Here is a 17,622-nt window from a genome sequence, read left to right on the forward strand (position 1 = left end):
GTTGACAGCAGGGGGTCTGCCCCATGCTTGTCTCCTATTGGCTGGTGGCGGTGAGTCTTGTTTTCATTGGCTGCCTGAGCCAGGTCTCAAGCCACTTTCTTCGGGCCGATGGTTGCTTTTGTGCAGCATATCCTGCAGCCGCCTGGACCTCCTAAGCGGCGCTGTAAACATTGATGGGTCGTTGCGCTACGCTGTGGGACGTCACGGCTACTTTGATTTCCATCGGCTGCAGGAGTACCTCGTTCGGGGGCGTTGTCATCCATAGAGTTGTCATGATCGGTGGTGTCATTGTTGGTGGCAGGTCTTCTCATACTCCGTAGGGAGGAGAAATTCTTCCTGCGTCGTATTCAGAGTAGGTTTTATTTGCTGGATGAGTAGCGCCTCCAGCAGGCGCAACCGACGGGCATCAGGGGCCTTCCCGATGATCTTCGTGTTCTTTATGATGACATCTCGGGAGATGGCCTCGTGATGTTTGGTGCGGGCGTGATTCTTATATGCCCCCTCTTGGGCGTGGCACGAGAGTCTCTTCGACAGTCGCATGGTAGTCATACCTACGTAGGCGCCGCTGCATTCGCGGACTGGGCATGTATATTGGTACACTACATGCGTCTGCTTCAGGGGTTCTCGTACCTGTGGAGAGGGGTTATTTTTCATAATAAGATCGCGCGTCCTCCCCGATTCTGGTATTATGATTAGGTCGATATTCTTGGTGTCGTCAGTCGGGGATACATTATCGGAAATAATTTTCTTAATGGCGTCCTCTTCTTCACGGTAATGGGAACTCATGAAGGCTTTGTAGTACAGCGTTGATATTATCCTGGGGGCGGGGCTGCGGGCTCTCACTACTACCGTACCATTTCTCCAGGGCTGTGCGGACTTCCTTGCTGATTAATTTATTTGAGTACCCATTATTCACAAGTACTTGGGAGGCGCGGTCGAGTTCCTGGTGAGTGTCCTGCCAGGTTGAGCAGTGGGAGAGGGCCCTCCTGACGAAGGCCCTGACGGTGGTGCTTTTGAATCTGGCGGGGCACTCGCTGTCTCCGTTGAGGCAAAGTCCTAAATTGGTTTTCTTTGTGTAGACTGAAGTACGGAGACCGTCTTCCGTCTTGCTTACAAGGACGTCGAGGAAGGGGAGCCGATCGTCGGAGCTGCGTTCGACTGTGTAATTCAGCACACTACACTGCTGAAATGCTTGACGGAGGACTTCTACCTCATCGTCGGCGTCGACTTACACAAAGATGTCGTCAATATAACGTCCATATCTGCGGGGTTGCTGCATCCTGGCGAAGACCCGTTCCTCCACGGTGCCCATATAAAAGTTAGCGAAGAGAACCCCCAGTGGGGAGCCCATCGCCACGCCGTCCTTTTGGCGGAACATCTGGGCCACGGTGGGTGGAGAAAGGGGCCTTCTTGGTGCATATCTCCAGCAGCGTACGGAGCGAGGCTTCCGGTATGTTGAGGGGCGCCGTCGACTGATTCCTGTAGACACGATCAAGGATTATATCTATGGTTTCGTCGACAGGCACGTTCGTAAATAGGGACTCTACATCCAGCGAGGCGATATCCGGTACAGGGGCGTCCTTGATGGCTTCTAAGAACTCTGCGAAGACTGCAGGCTGTACCGACTCGGGACGTAAGGGGTCAAAATTTGGTTGAGGCGTTTAGCCAAGGCGTACGTAGGGGCGGGCGTCTGGCTGATGATCGGCCGGAGGGGGTTCCTTGTTTGTGGTTTTTACATTGCCATATAAATAACCCAGGCTGTAGTCTCCTTGTATGGGCGGGAGGTGCACAGCATTTGTTGCAGCATTCACTGCGTTGATGACTCCGTTAGCCTCCCTCTTGATGTCGTCTGTCGGGTTCCTCGTCAGGCGCTCGAACTTGCTCTCGTCAGACAAAATAGCATCCAGCTTCTCGTGATATTCGGCAGTATCAATCAAGACGAAGGCTGCTGTCTTGTCCGCGCGTCGCACCGTGATGTTCACTTTCTCCTTCAGTTTCCTTCGCTGCTTTCTTCATCTCCTTGGTGAGGATCCCGCTGGAGTGCGAGCCCCTCTCTGTAAGAGCTTCAGCAAGTAGTAGGGGTTGAAGGGCGTCGGTAGTTTCTCACGGTGCTCCGGGCTTCGAGTTGCTGGATGGAGTCTAGGAGCAACTCGATTTCGAGTTGCTCCTAGACTCCATCCAGCAACTCGAAGCCCGGAGCACCGTGAGAACTACCGACGCCCTTCAACCCCAATCTACTTGCTGAAGCTCTTACAGAGAGGGGCTCGCACTCCAGCGGGATCCTCACCAAGGAGATGAAGAAAGCAGCGAAGGAACTGAAGGAGAAAGTGAACATCACGGTGCGACGCGCGGACAAGACAGCAGCCTTCGTCTTGATTGATACTGCCGAATATCACGAGAAGCTGGATGCTATTTTGTCTGACGAGAGCAAGTTCGAGCGCCTGACGAGGAACCCGACAGACGACATCAAGAGGGAGGCTAACGGAGTCATCAACGCAGTGAATGCTGCAACAATGCTGTGCACCTCCCGCCCATACAAGGAGACTACAGCCTGGGTTATTTATATGGCAATGTAAAAACCCACAAACAAGGAAACCCCCTCCGGCCGATCATCAGCCAGACGCCCGCCCCTACGTACGCCTTGGCTAAACGCCTCAACCAAATTTTGACCCCTTACGTCCCCGAGTCGGTACAGCCTGCAGTCTTCGGCAGAGTTCTTAGAAGCCATCAAGGACGCCCCTGGTACCGGGATTATCGCCTCGCTGGATGTAGAGTCCCTATTTACGAACGTGCCTGTCGACGAAACCATAGATATAATCCTTGATCGTGTCTACAGGAATCAGTCGACGGCGCCCCTAAAACATACCGGAAGCCTCGCTCCGTACGCTGCTGGAGATATGCACCAAGAAGGCCCCTTTCTCCACCCACCGTGGCCAGATGTTCCGCCAAAAGGACGGCGTGGCGATGGGCTCCCCACTGGGGGTTCTCTTCGCTAACTTTTATATGGGCACCGTGGAGGAACGGGTCTTCGCCAGGATGCAGCAACCCCGCAGATATGGACGTTATATTGACGACATCTTTGTGCAAGTCGACGCCGAGGATGAGGTAGAAGTCCTCCGTCAAGCATTCAGCAGTGTAGTGTGCTGAATTACACAGTCGAACGCAGCTCCGACGATCGGCTCCCTTCCTCGACGTCCTTGTAAGCAAGACGGAAGACGGTCTCCGTACTTCAGTCTACACAAAGAAAACCAATTTAGGACTTTGCCTCAACGGAGACAGCGAGTGCCCGCCAGATTCAAAAGCACCACCGTCAGGGCCTTCGTCCATGAGGGCCCTCTCCCACTGCTCAACCTGGCAGGACACTCACCAGGAACTCGACCGCGCCTCCCAAGTACTTGTGAATAATGGGTACTCAAATAAATTAATCAGCAAGGAAGTCCGCACAGCCCTGGAGAAATGGTACGGTAGTGAGAGCCCGCAGCCCCGCCCCCAGGATAATATCAGCTGTACTACAAAGCCTTCATGAGTTCCCATTACCGTGAAGAAGAGGACGCCATTAAGAAAATTATTTCCGATAATGTATCCCCGACTGACGACACCAAGAATATCGACCTAATCATATATTACCAGAATCGGAGGACGCGCGATCTTATTATGAAAAATAACCCCTCTCCACAGGTACGAGAACCCCTGAAGCAGACGCATGTAGTGTACCAATATACATGCCCAGTCCGCGAATGCAGCGGCGCCTACGTAGGTATGACTACCATGCGACTGTCGAAGAGACTCTCGTGCCACGCCCAAGAGGGGGCTATAAAGAATCACGCCCGCACCAAACATCACGAGGCCATCTCCCGAGATGTCATCATAAAGAACACGAAGATCATCGGGAAGGCCCCTGATGCCCGTCGGTTGCGCCTGCTGGAGGCGCTACTCATCCAGCAAATAAAACCTACTCTGAATACGACGCAGGAAGAATTTCTCCTCCCTACGAGTATGAGAAGACCTGCCACCAACAATGACACCACCGATCATGACAACTCTATGGATGACAACGCCCCCGAACGAGGTACTCCTGCAGCCGATGGAAATCAAAGTAGCCGTGACGTCCCACAGCGTAGCGCAACGCCCATCAATGTTACAGCGCCGCTTAGGAGGTCCAGGCGGCTGCAGGATATGCTGCAACGCAACCATCGGCCCGAAGAAAGTGGCTTGAGACCTGGCTCAGGCAGCCAATGAAAACAAGACTCACCGCCACCAGCCAATAGGAGAAAACAAGCATGGGGCAGACCCCCTGCTGTCAACCACAGATATAAGGAGGACGGACACCGCACCAAGATCAGTCCACCCTCAGCTTCCCAGCCCGACCCCGAGGATGTCTGGCAGCTCCAGACGAAAGCTCGCTTTAAGAAAGAGAGAGAGAGGAGAGAGAGAGAGAGAGAGAGAGAGAGAGAGAAAATCGTTAATGACTTTGATGACTATGGTATCATAGTTTATCTGTAAAATTCAAATATATACACCTATTTTGACCCTGTATTTTACCATGGACCTCTATAGGCGCTCTACTAGCCTGTTTAAGTAGCACTGAAAAAGCCGCTATTCGCAAATAGAAGAATCTCTACAAGTGTAACGCTGCTGAAGTAGCCATTACTTTTAATAAAGTATTATTATTATTATTATTACGTAACAGGAAATACAGAAAGAAATAAGTTTTTAGAAAAGAAAAAAAAAGATTGAAAAATTAATGAGTGAATAGATAAAAATGTAAGTAAATTATACAATAAAAAGAGAATTCCCTTAGTGTAGACAGTAGACATACGATATGTATGTATATAAGAGCACCGGTGCGGAAATTTAAAAAAGAAGAAAAAAATATTACAAATAAAAGTAAAGCGTGGATCAGCCGTTAAAGGTGAAAAAGAAAAAATAAATATAAAAAAAAAAAAAAACAATCTTACATTTACTGGACACGGAACTGACTCTAAAAACAAACAGTATAAGTCAAGAGAAATAAAATATTGTTGCCACAGCAAAGCTTCCACTTTTCTCTCTCTCTCTCTCTCGCTCTCTCTCTCTCTCTCTGTCTCTCTCTCTCTCTCCGGTGTTTTAAGAGTATGATAGTGTTCTCTCTCAGCATTCCGTCTGCATGTGAATGTGATGGTTTTATATATATATATATATATATATATATATATATATATATATATATATATATATATATATATATATATATATATATATATATATATATATATATATATATATATATATGTGTGTGTGTGTGTGTGGTGTGTGTGTGTGTGTGTGTAGATTTACATTTTTATTTATATTATATATATACATATGTATATAAAATATGAATAAAAATGTAAATCTACGCATATATAGTATATATATATATATATATATATATATATATACACATATACAAATATCAAATCTATATATATATATATATATATATATATATATATGATTTGATATTTGTATATGTGTATAATATAGGTAGATTTACATTTTATTTATATTTTATATACATATGTATGTGTATATAAACCTCTCTACTATCTATACTGATCTATATCTCTATATCGTTCGTCTCTATATATATTTATTTACATATATTATCTATACATATTCATAGATAATCTATCAATATAATTATCGATCTAGTGATCGAGCGGAGCGCTGGCGGAGAGAGAGAGAGAGAGAGAGAGAGAGAGAGAGAATTCGGGTACAGGACAGATGATGATGTAGATGCAAGATTTTTGCAATAAAAATGGAGGCTGTGCAAAGCACTTAAATCGTAAGATAGTACTGGCAGATCGCGTAACATTAACCGGCGACAGTTAGTTAAAAGCTGCAGGTACTGGTGAAAATGTATATTAAAAGGAGAAAGATTGCATAAAACAATCGTCACCTCTGGCAAAGTTGTAGGCGGGAATAAAGGTCAAGATGCCGGGATAAGAAAGGTCAGTCTTTCAACTCAGGTGTTGTCTTGTGATCGTCTATTTCCATGGGATAGATTTAGGACCAGATGAACTAGGAGGAGGAGGAGGAGCATTCGAACTCATCTCAAAGGAATAATGTCCCCGAATGAGAAATGTAAACAAGAGATGCTGCAAAGTCATTAGCTAAGTGAATTCCACTTGATTCAGTCCTGCGAGAGAGAGAGAGAGAGAGAGAGAGAGACTACTGGTATATAGTAGGTATTCAAACCTTGACGAATCAGCCAGTGTGATGCTGTAGTAACTGACGGCAAATAATATATGAAATAGATTGGGGAAAAAAACTTCGTTTTCAGGAATCAGTTTCAGTTATTTGAGTGATGTGATTTTAATAAGGATATAAAAATTAGTGAGTTTTTGTGCTATTAAGTAGAGCAGAATACTTTGAGATACAGTAGGAGGCTTTAAGTAAACTCTGTATTACACATTACTCAGCACCAACTTCAAAATATAAATGATTTCACCTGATCTGCTTAAACAAATACACTACACTTTTAAATGTTTTAATATCTGGACATTTATAGAAATATCACCATATCTGTTGTTATAAAAGAAACTAATTCTTTAAATTATTTTAAAATATCTGGGAGCTGAAGAATACTCTCTCTCTCTCTCTCTCTCTCTCTCTCTCTCTCTCTCTCTCTCTCTCTCTCTCTCTGCTCTAATAAAAAACTAATCTCTTAAAATATTTAAATCTTGGGAAGTTTATGAAATATCATCATATCTGGTCTTATAAAAAAACTAATCCTTTTAATCATTTTAAATCTTTGGGAATCTCTACCTTCTACTGGTAAGGTCAGAGTTCAGTGAACTCCAAGATTATCCCAACCGAAGATTGGAACACTTTTGAAAACTTCTCTGTTTTTCCTCCAGAAAAATCGAACTTTGGCCCCAAGTAATCGTTATCTCTTCCGCTTGTTTTCATACTCTCTTTTCGTGGGATGTGGGGTGGGGGAAGGGGACAGGGGGTTCCACTTTATTGTCTGATTCTTTCTGAACTTTAACAAATATTACCTGGAAGTAGTGGGGAAAGAGTTGGCTTTGACAGAATCTCTCTCTCTCTCTCTCTCTCTCTCTCTCTCTCTCTCTCTCTCTCTCTCTCTCGCTCTCTACTCTCTCTCCCCATTTACTTTTTCTCCTTAACATGTCAAGCTTTCTCTCTCTCTCTCTCTCTCTCTCTCTCTCTCTCTCTCATTTAAACTATCATTTTACTCCCTTTCTAACACGTCAAGGTCTCTCTCTCTCTCTCTCTCTCTGATGGTTTGTGGAAACGTTCAGGTGTGGAATGTACCCTGCCGCGTGTGGGAAAGACCCTCTCTCTCTCTCTCTCTCTCTCTCTCTCTCTCTCTCTCTCTCTCTCTCTCTCTCTCTCTCTGGTACTTGTGGAATGTACCCATGTTTATAATTAATTATCAGTTACTTGTACTTTATTCTCCTACTTTACCTTTGTTAGGACATAATACATTCATGAACTAAGAGAGAGAGAGAGAGAGAGAGAGAGAGAGAGAGAGAGAAAACACTATCTGGGTCCGTTGTCCTTCTCATGTCAGTTGAAAAAAAGATGGAAGGTCTCTTAACCAAGTAGCATTTTAAAAAGTCGCCACTTGCAAACCAATTAAATTTTATATTACATTTACCTGTGTTTATCCTTTTTTTTCTTTTTTTAGAAATACCGTTACATTCTACAAAGAACTAAGGCATTACGTTACCTCGCATTGTATAGTCTCACGCGTTCACTTTGAAATAGCCACCAAATTTGTGGTTTTATCCACACGACTGACTCGATACTAAATATCGACTGTAAAATTGTTCATACATTCATGCTAGTTTAGTAGTTAGTGCGACCTTAAAAATTACGTATAAATATATATATATTTATATATATATATATATATATATATATATATATATATATATATATATATATATATAATATATATATATATATATATATATATATATATATATATAATATATATATATAGAGAGAGAGAGAGAGAGAGAGAGAGAGCTGAAGTAATTATTTGTAACCAAATTGTACTTTATATCATATTAGAACCATACATATTATATCATATATATATATATATATATATATATATATATATATATAATATATATATATATATATATATATATATATATAGTATATATATATATATATATATATATATATAAAAGAGAGAGAGAGAGAGAGAGAGAGAGAGAGAGAGAGAGAGAGCTGAAGTAATTATTTGTAAGCAAATTGTACTTTATATCCGCTCAGAACCATACAAGTATGCAAATACAAAATGCTGGTATGGTAGAACATTTGCATCCGTGTAACACGTAACATCAATTAGAATTAAAATCAGCCAGCCTTTGTAAGCTTTTGCTGGAAATATTAGCATATGTTTGAAAGCAGAAGGGGTAAATTGCCAGGACATCCATGATTGTTTGCTGTGTGTAATTAAAGAATGTTATTGCTAGGACATTCAAGCATGTTTTCTGTGTGTGTAATTAAAGAATGTTATTGCTATGCTATGTGTAATTAAAGAATGTTATTGCCAGGACATCCATGAATGTTTGCTTTGTGTAATTAAAGAATGTTTTCCACTTCTAACTTTGTCATTGAAATCTTATGATTGATAGTTAAAGAATATATGTTTTTTTAAAGGTTATGGTATTTGACCAATACATGAATTAGTTTTAATTATTTAGTATAAAATATTACGTGAAGGAGGTTTTTTTTAATAAAAGAATGTTTTTTACCTCACAATTTTATATCATTTTATTCCTATAAATGATAGATAAATAATAAATAGCATTTTAAAGAAAGCTATGATATTTGACTTACGCATGAATTCATTTTAATTCTTTTGTATAAAATATTAAGTGGCAGTGTTTTTTTTTAAATATAAGAGTGTTTTTTTACTTCATAATTTAATGCCATTGAATTTTTCGGGTTGATAGTTAAAAGAATAAGTATTTGTTTGTGAAAACATTTACAGGACAAGAAAATGTATCAAATACATTGAATTCTTTAGTGTAGAAATTCAGTTAAATCCTTTTTGTCTGAGAAAAAATTGAGTAAATTATTAATGTTTTATTCTTGTTGAGAAATCAATTTATGTGGAAGGAAAGACCAGCTACGAATTATTCTGTAATTTTTGTATGATCATGAAATGTACTGTACTTATCTCGTATGGTAGTAATATACGACTAAATTTTGGCTTTCGAGAAAAAAGTTAAGATTAAAAAACATGGTTTTCACAAGTATGTCTTACCTTTGGGTCACGTTTTTGCCGTAGCTTCACTAAGAAGTTTTCCTTAATCCTCTCCTGTTAGCCGGTTGGCATCGACACTACAAGAAACTTCATCTCACAGGCTATAACTTCCACCAGAATTCTTAGAAACGTACCGAAGTTCTTATTTTAACTTTTTCAGGGGCCTGGGAATATACTGAAGTTCGTATCTAACTTCTTCAAGAATCTTGAAAATATATTCGAGTTTTTATTTGACTTCTTCAGAAATCTTGGAAATATATTGAAGTTCTTAACTAACTTCTTCAGACATCTTGGAAATATATGAAAGTTCTTCTTTAACTTCTACAGAAATCTTAGAATTATATCAAAGTTCTTATTTAACTTCTACAGAGATCTTGGAAAACTTATTTAAGTTGTTATTCAACTTTGTCAGAAATCTTGGAAATGTACTGAAATTTATTTATCTTCCTCAGAATTCTTGGAAATATATTCAAGTTCTTCAAAAATCTTGGAAATGTATTGCGGTTCTTATTCAACTTCTTCAGAAATCTTGATGAAATATATTCAAGTTCTTATTTAGATTCATCAGAAATCTTGGAAATATACTCAAGTTCTTCAGAAATCTTGAAAATATATTGAAGTTCGTATTTACCTTCTTCGGAAATCTTGATGAAATATATTCAAGTTCTAATTTAAAGTCTTCAGAAATCTTGGAAATATATTCAGAAGTTCGTATTTCACTTCTCCAGAAATCTTGGAAATATATTCAAGTTCTCCAGAAATCTTGGAAATATATTCAAGACCTTCAGAAGTCTTGGAAATATATTTAAGTTCTTCAGAAATCTTGGAAATATATTCAAGTCCTTATTTGCGTCCTTCAGAAACCTTGGAAAAATATTCAGAAGTTGTTCAGAAACGTCTTCAGAAATCCTGCAAATATAAAAACTTCTTCGGAAATCTTGGAAATATAGTCAGAAGTTCTTATTTCACTGCTCCAGAAATCCTGACGGAATACATTCAAGTTCATATCCCGCGAGCGAACGTTCAAAGTCTCGAAGACGCGACGGAGAGGCGACAACAAACGTTCTCTCGCCGAAGAGCAACGTTTATATAGCACGCCGAGCGAGGTCCCGGAGCTGGATCCAGCGTGGACCCTCTCGCAACCACAGCTCGAGCCACACTGACTGAACGCTGCTGCTTCTGCTGCTGGAACCTGGAAAGAAGAGTTTGGGGAGAGAGAAAGAGAGAGAGAGGACTACAGCTGCTACTCTACTCCCACCACTACCAGCATCAGCAGCGTGGAAGTCGACGAGAGGCGACTCATTCTTATACGCCTGCTTTACCTGGTTGACCTGACCGGGTCCGCCCATTCCCCGCCCCCCTAAGCCCCCTCCCTCCTCCAGCGCATGCGCGCCCTACAGGGACACTTCCTTCCTTCCTTCCTTCCTCTCTGATGATCCAGCATCATGAGATAGCAACCCTGACGTCGTAATCGTTCGGGGATTAAGCTTCGATAAGGCAAACACTTCCAGCGATATTTACTTTAGAAATGAAGGCTTAATCCCTCCAGGATAAATAATAATCTATTTCTCTTAATCCTCCCGGTTCAAAAATTGTCATTGGAATGTCTATACAAAGTGCATAGAATATACACAGTATATACATTATTCACATGCTTTAAATTATTGCTATTATATTAAACAAATTAGAAATAATAATTGGCAAGTTCCCTTTGTAAAATTTGGTCAAATTGCTAAGTTCCCTTTGTAAAATTGGGTCACATTGGCAAGATCCCTTTGTAAAATTGGGTCCAAACATTGGCAAGATCCCTTTGTAAAATTGGGTCAAATTTGCAAGTTCCCTTGGTAAAATTGGGTCAAATTGGCAAGTTCCCCTTGGTGAAATTGGGTCAAATTGGCAAGATCCCCTTGCAAAATTGGGTCACATTGGCAAGCTACCTTTGTAAAATTGGGTCAAATTGGCAAGTTCCCTCTGTAAAATTGGGTCACATTGGCAAGTTCCCTTTGTAAAATTAGGTCAAATTAGAAAGTTCCCTTCGTAAAATTGAGTCAAATTGGCAATTTCCCTTTGTAAAAACTGGTCAAATTTCCAAGTTCCCTTTGTAAAATTGAGTGAATGATTGTGACCTATGTGGCGTCGTGACTGCAATTCCGTTGGAGGAATTGAGATTATATATCAAGAGGTTTTGTTATCCGTTTTTTACTATAGTGATTTATGTGTGAAGAATTTCCCTAGACTCGGGAGGTCTGAAGACGAAGGGTAAACTATTAGTGTTCAGTTTTGGTGGTATTATTATTATTATTATTATTATTATTATTATTATTATTATTATTATTCGACTGGGTGGTTTTTATAGTGTAGGGGGGGTTCAGGGTTGCATCCTGCCTCCTTAGGAGTCCATCACTTTTCTCACTATGTGTGCTGTCTCTAGTAGCACACTCTTAGGCATGAGTCCTGGAGCTATACTTCGGCATCAAGTTTTTCCAGGTTCCCTTTCAGGGATCTTGGGATCGTGCCTAGTGTTCCTGTGATCATGTGTACAATTTCCTTTTATTTTCATCTATTATATTATTATTATTTTTTTTTGTTTTTTTTTTTCTCTCTTTATCACAGTCCTCCAATTCGACTGGGTGGCATTTATAGTGTGGGGTTCCGGGTTGCATCCTGCCTCCTTATTATTATTATTATTATTATTATTATTATTATTATTATTATTATTATTATTATTATTATTATTATTATTTTTATTATTCAGAAGATAAACCCCTATTCATGTGGACCAATCCGACTACAGGGGCCAATGACTTTAAATTAAAGCTCCCAAAGACGAATTCCTTTTAATGTTGAGAGAGAGAGAGAGAGAGGAGAGAGAGAGAGAGAGAGAGAGAGAGAGAGGAAAACGCCTAATTTCTGCTTTCCAATATATTGACAGCGGGAGATATGAGATTAAATCTGGCAATGTTTTATTTGTTAGTTCATCATAATTTTTTTTTTTTTTTATGAATTGATATTGAAAGTTTCAACCATTTTTTAGTACACATTTTTAACGAGTACTTTTTAGAGTATAGATTTTTATTTTTTGAAATGTCAATATTGAAAGTTTTTCCAGTTTTTTTGTTGTTCACATTTTTAGTACAAGTGCTTTTTCTGTAAAGTTTACGTGAGACTTTTGTGATTTTATCAATGTTTTAGCTTAGTACTTTATTGTCCAAAAGGATATTAGACGTTTCAGTTATAAGTGCCATTAAAAATATTGATGTTTTTTCTTCATTCTTGCCTTGGTAACACTCGCAACAAGTTCGCAAACCACTTAGGAATACAATTCAATAAAATCACTAAGACTTCATAGAATAAATCAAATCACTCTCCTTAAGTTAAAGTCCATCCAAACTCAGTGAAAACATCCCCTAATTATCAGGACAATTTATAACAATATAATTTATTGCCCACGCCTCATATACAAAAGGTAATATTTCATTCTGGGAAAGGGTCGTATGTTACCTGTATGCACCTCATTACCTGTGTGATGGATTCCTACATTTGCCTTTCTCTTCATAGTGATAATGATGGTGCGGTATTTTCCCCTGTAAACTCAAACAATTAGAGAGAACAAATCACTATGGTGCTATAAATTTGCTGGTGATGTCCACGCATCATTTTGGATAGGCTAATGTTATCAGCGACGAATTGTATACATTATCTGATTGTTTGGGCAAAAATGTGAAAGCGGAGGGTCTAGATTGATGTGGCAGGCGTGCAATTGCAGAAATACATATGCATAGATTGCAATGACCACGATGTTTTCTTAACTTCTCGAGAAGTTAGAGGGCATTGTGGTTAGTACAATTACATACGTATCTGGTAAAAAGTAACCGATAAAGTCCCTCTCTCTCTCTCTCTCTCTCTCTCTCTCTCTCTCTCTCTCTATCTCTCATATCCGCTCTCCTCTCTCTCTCGTCTCATCCTCTCTCTCTCTCTCTCTCTCAATCTCTGTCTATCATATATATATATATATAATATATATATATATCATATATACTATATTATATATATGATATATATATATATATATATATATATATATATATATATATATATATATTGTAGACATACCTAGATAATCATGGTCGGGTTATTACATTTTCCTCGAGAGCTGCTCAGGCTAAAATAACCATGAATTTAATGTGCTTTTCTTTTTATCACGCTAATTGTCCCTTTTAAAAGTAGTGTGTTATATGAATATAACATCATATTAGTTTCTAAGTATTTTCCAAATATAGAATGTACTAAACATTTTTTTTAGATTCATAATTATTTATTTATCCATAACATCTCTTCTCCACCTGATATCCTGAAACTTCTTGGTATAATATTTTCAGTGTTCCTACGTCTGCAAATACCAACAACTATAGCCTCCTCAGGAAGAAATGAAGTTTCTAGAGGAATATCTACAGGGGATTTTGAATCCAGAATCGTGGACAACATTCAGGTAAGGAAAAACTTTTCATAATTGTGATTTTAATTTACTTTTTTTAATGGGAATTTATCAGTCACCTCTGTAAGGAAATTAGGCAAACCCTCTAAACTGATATCTTAGAAGTCCCTTTCTCTGGGGTTGGCAAGGTTCTTGGTTAACTGGATCTCAAATTTTGATTTATGATTTTATTTATGATTCTGATAATCTTCTCAGGCACGAAGATATGTAAATTCAATCGTATTCCACATAGGAAGTCGCGTAGAGCCGTTGGTCCCGTTGCTGAATAACCACTGGTTCCATGCAACGTAAAAACACCTTATAAACATAGGAAAATTAAAGGAGATTTTATTAAAATATGCCTAACAGTTTCGTCCTCCAATAGAGCTCTTCTTGGAGCGTTTATTAAGGGAAAAAATAAATGCTCCAAGAAGAGGTACTTTGGAGAACGAAGCTGTTGGGCGTTTCCTAAGGAAAACTTTTCATTCTCCTACGTGGAATACAATTGAATTTAGTTATGAGTCTTATTTGGTTGTGATTTTCTTGTGAGATTTCATTTTAGCTATGAGCCTTTTTTTTTCTTAGGGAACGTGTCTCTGGCAAAGCCTTCTAGTCTGTCTCTTGAGTGCTGGGTTTGTACATGGGATGACAATTCTAACTTTTTCTGCTCTAAAATGAGCATCTGTCTCTGGCAAAGGCTTCTAGTCTGTCTCTTGAGTGCTGGATTTGTAAGAGGGAAGATAATTCTTAACTTTTTCTGCTCTAAAATAAGCAGTAATCATTTCCCCTACGTCTCTCCAATTCAATCTTTTCGTGACTTAACTTTTTCGTCAGATATTTTTCCCGTCTCGTGATCTTTCAACAGTTTCCCAAGCAACTTTAAAATTCAATCTGTGCCTGGGTGAAAGAAGAACTTTTGCATAAAAAACAACTAATAACATTCCTTCTTTTTTTAGAAAGAAAGACTTTTGCATTAATAACAACTAATAATTTTTTTTTGGCCGCAAAGCGTATCATGATACATTCACAAAAATCTAAACTGCATTTACAAAAAATATCAGGATTTTTAATTCCCCTCTGGCCATATTCAATGTTGGAATTATTTTACCAACGGCAATAACAAAGGGAATTTTTATCCTACGGAAGAGAATATTTGAAAAAAACATTTAAATTTATCTAATCTATTCTTATTTAGCCCAAATTAATTGCGTTCGCTGATAGGTCAGGCCAAAACGGAAGGGGATTTCAAAAAAATGGTTAGTTTATTTAATCTATTCTTATTGAACTCAGATTAATTTCATTTCAAAAACACCATAGAGTTAAAAAGAGACGTTTTTGCCGTTTGTAATGAAATTCCCGCAAGGTATAAAAGTGTATTTACCAAAACGATTAGATTTGGACGCAATTCGTACAGTGATGGCTAGGAGTATCTATTCTAGACTGATCAATAATTTCCAATAGCGAATAGAAGATTTAGTGTAGTAGAATAGAGCCAGTCGTCTGTCAAGAAGGATGAAACATTATGTTACAACCTGTGGTAGGGGGGAGGGGGAGATATATGAATCTTACAAACACTTATGATTAGAGGGATGATCAGGAGTTCTGGAGAAAGTTGAAAATGCAATGAACATATGTTAAATGTTTTAATTATTTTTAAGTTTTTTTTCACAGTTGTTGTATGTGGTTAGCATTTTTTTTTTTTATTAAAACCCTGGGGATGGTATGATTGGCAATGAATTAGTAAATTCATTTTGAACACAGAGACACACACACACACACACACACACCCTTTAATGTGTATATATTTATATATATATATATATATATATATATATATATATATATATATATATATATATCCGATTGTTTATTTGTATTTTCATTTAGTGATAGGAGATTAATGAGAAAGTTGGTATTAAAGCCTCAGTATCTTTCATAAATATTCACCTTACTTAATATTCTCAAAGAAATTTAATTTACTCTTATTTCTATGTTCAAAATGATTCCCAGTAATAGGAATCATCTTTTAAAAATTAACTTCATTAAACATCATTTTCGGGTATTTGGGGTGCCTCAGCCACGTCAAAATTTGATATCCTGGACCCCTAATAGTACCCCGCTTTTCCGTTTAGGGCATTTTCTGGGGTATGATGCAAATCGTCCTCATATAACCTTTGGTCAAAAATTATTTTGCTAAAAAATCAGGTGACCTAGCGCTCATTCTTCTTTGTGGTCTTGGTTTCAGTGCGCGTCACGGGTGAACTGTAGGCACTACTTAAGAGTTCTTTGCAGCGTCTCTTCGGCCCCTAGCTTCAACTCCTTTCATTCCTTTTACTGTACCTCCGTTCATATTCTCTTTCTTCCATCTTACTATCCTCAACGGCCTCCTAACTATTTCATAGTGCACCAGCAAAAGGTATTAATCTTGTTACACCTTTAAATTAAGTTTTTTTTTTTTATCTCGGTTTCCCATTTTTAATAGCTAGATGACCTTATTATATGTCCCAGCGCTTGTTTAAATTGAACTTTTTTTTCTATCTCAATTCTCAATTTCCTCTTTTAAGAGCTGGATGACCTCATCATCATAGGTCCCACCGCTTGACCTTTGACCTAAATTTCATAAATTCTCTATATTCCATTCCACTACATTGATGATTTAGCGTATTTTCTTTAACACCGAACTTTGCAGGTTTTCGTGCAAATTTATATTCTATTTATTATCTTTATGGCTTTAATATAACGTTGTGCTTACATCACAGAAAAGTGTCCCGCCTCACAGCAGGGAATCTTCTGTTATTTATTTATTGCCGTAATCTGTTACCCACTTGCATTTACGTACAGGCGATATTTATAAGCCTGGGTAACTATCATCCCGTAGATTTTCTTAATACCTTCTGTAATTTATTTTAAGTGAACGCCAGATGCCAGATAACCAATAAGATGTTTCTCTTACTCGGGGCTTAAGCTTACATACTACTTTGTTGTTATTGTTGTTGTTGTTCTTTGGGGGGTTAGGAAAGGTCTATGGAGGATCCTAAGAAGCTCAGAAAAAGGTGTTTTGTGTTGAGTAAAAGATACAGGAATTTAAGGATAGGATATTTATGATTTATTTATTAGAATAGAAATGCAAACAATAATGTTCATGTTAAACAGTAAAAGAACAATTATTTCTAGGAAAATAAGTATCCTATTTATTTCAATTTTCGTTGGTGAAACAACGCTCTATTTGACCGCAGATTATAGCACGACCCGAGTAAGCTAGAGATCGGATCACGCCTTTGTTATAAGGACAGATAACTTCAAGACGTTTGTGTGGAAAAAGTTCGTTTTTAGGACATGGAATATCAGAGACTGGTTGGGAGCAGTTTAAGTGCTCGTGACCTCGTCAGATACTCCCCAATCTCGGGTCATCTCACGTGTGGGCAGACAGAGGCAGCATCCTCGAGAACTATCGGAATTTGTGGGAATTTGTTCTTGTGCGCATCTCGTTTTGATGCTGTTTCGTTGTTTTTTTTTGTTTTTAGGGTGATTCCTTTTGCGATTAGTTAAGTAAGGGTCAGGAGATTGAAGTAGCATGTGCACTCTCTCTCTCTCTCTCTCTCTCTCTCTCTCTCTCATTCACTATTGGGTGTCCGTGACTAGTTGAATAGTAATTTTACTTAGTTAAATCATTTTAAAATTGCTGTCATATTTTTATAAATATAAATATATATATATATATATATATATATATATATATATATATATATATATATATATATATATATATATACTGCAGTAAACCCGTACCATCAACGGCGTGTTCAAACGCGCAACCGGCGAACAGAAAACTGCATCTCATACATAGGTAATGAACCGCGCGAATCAGCGTTAT

General features: G+C 38.6%; 1 protein-coding gene across 1 annotated transcript in view; it reads right to left on the reverse strand.

Moving 5' to 3' along the window:
- Positions 1-10,526, reverse strand: part of LOC135195573 (dipeptidase 1-like) — a 388,301-nt gene extending 377,775 nt beyond the window's left edge. Inside the window, exon 1 of the mRNA XM_064221873.1 lies at positions 9,275-10,526. The gene's annotated coding sequence lies outside the window, so the exon portion shown is untranslated. The remainder of the gene's footprint in view (positions 1-9,274) is intronic.
- Between the last annotated feature and the right edge of the window lie 7,096 nt (positions 10,527-17,622).

The sequence above is a fragment of the Macrobrachium nipponense genome, chromosome 16 (assembly GCF_015104395.2).
Source record: "Macrobrachium nipponense isolate FS-2020 chromosome 16, ASM1510439v2, whole genome shotgun sequence".
Classification (NCBI taxonomy): domain Eukaryota; kingdom Metazoa; phylum Arthropoda; class Malacostraca; order Decapoda; family Palaemonidae; genus Macrobrachium; species Macrobrachium nipponense.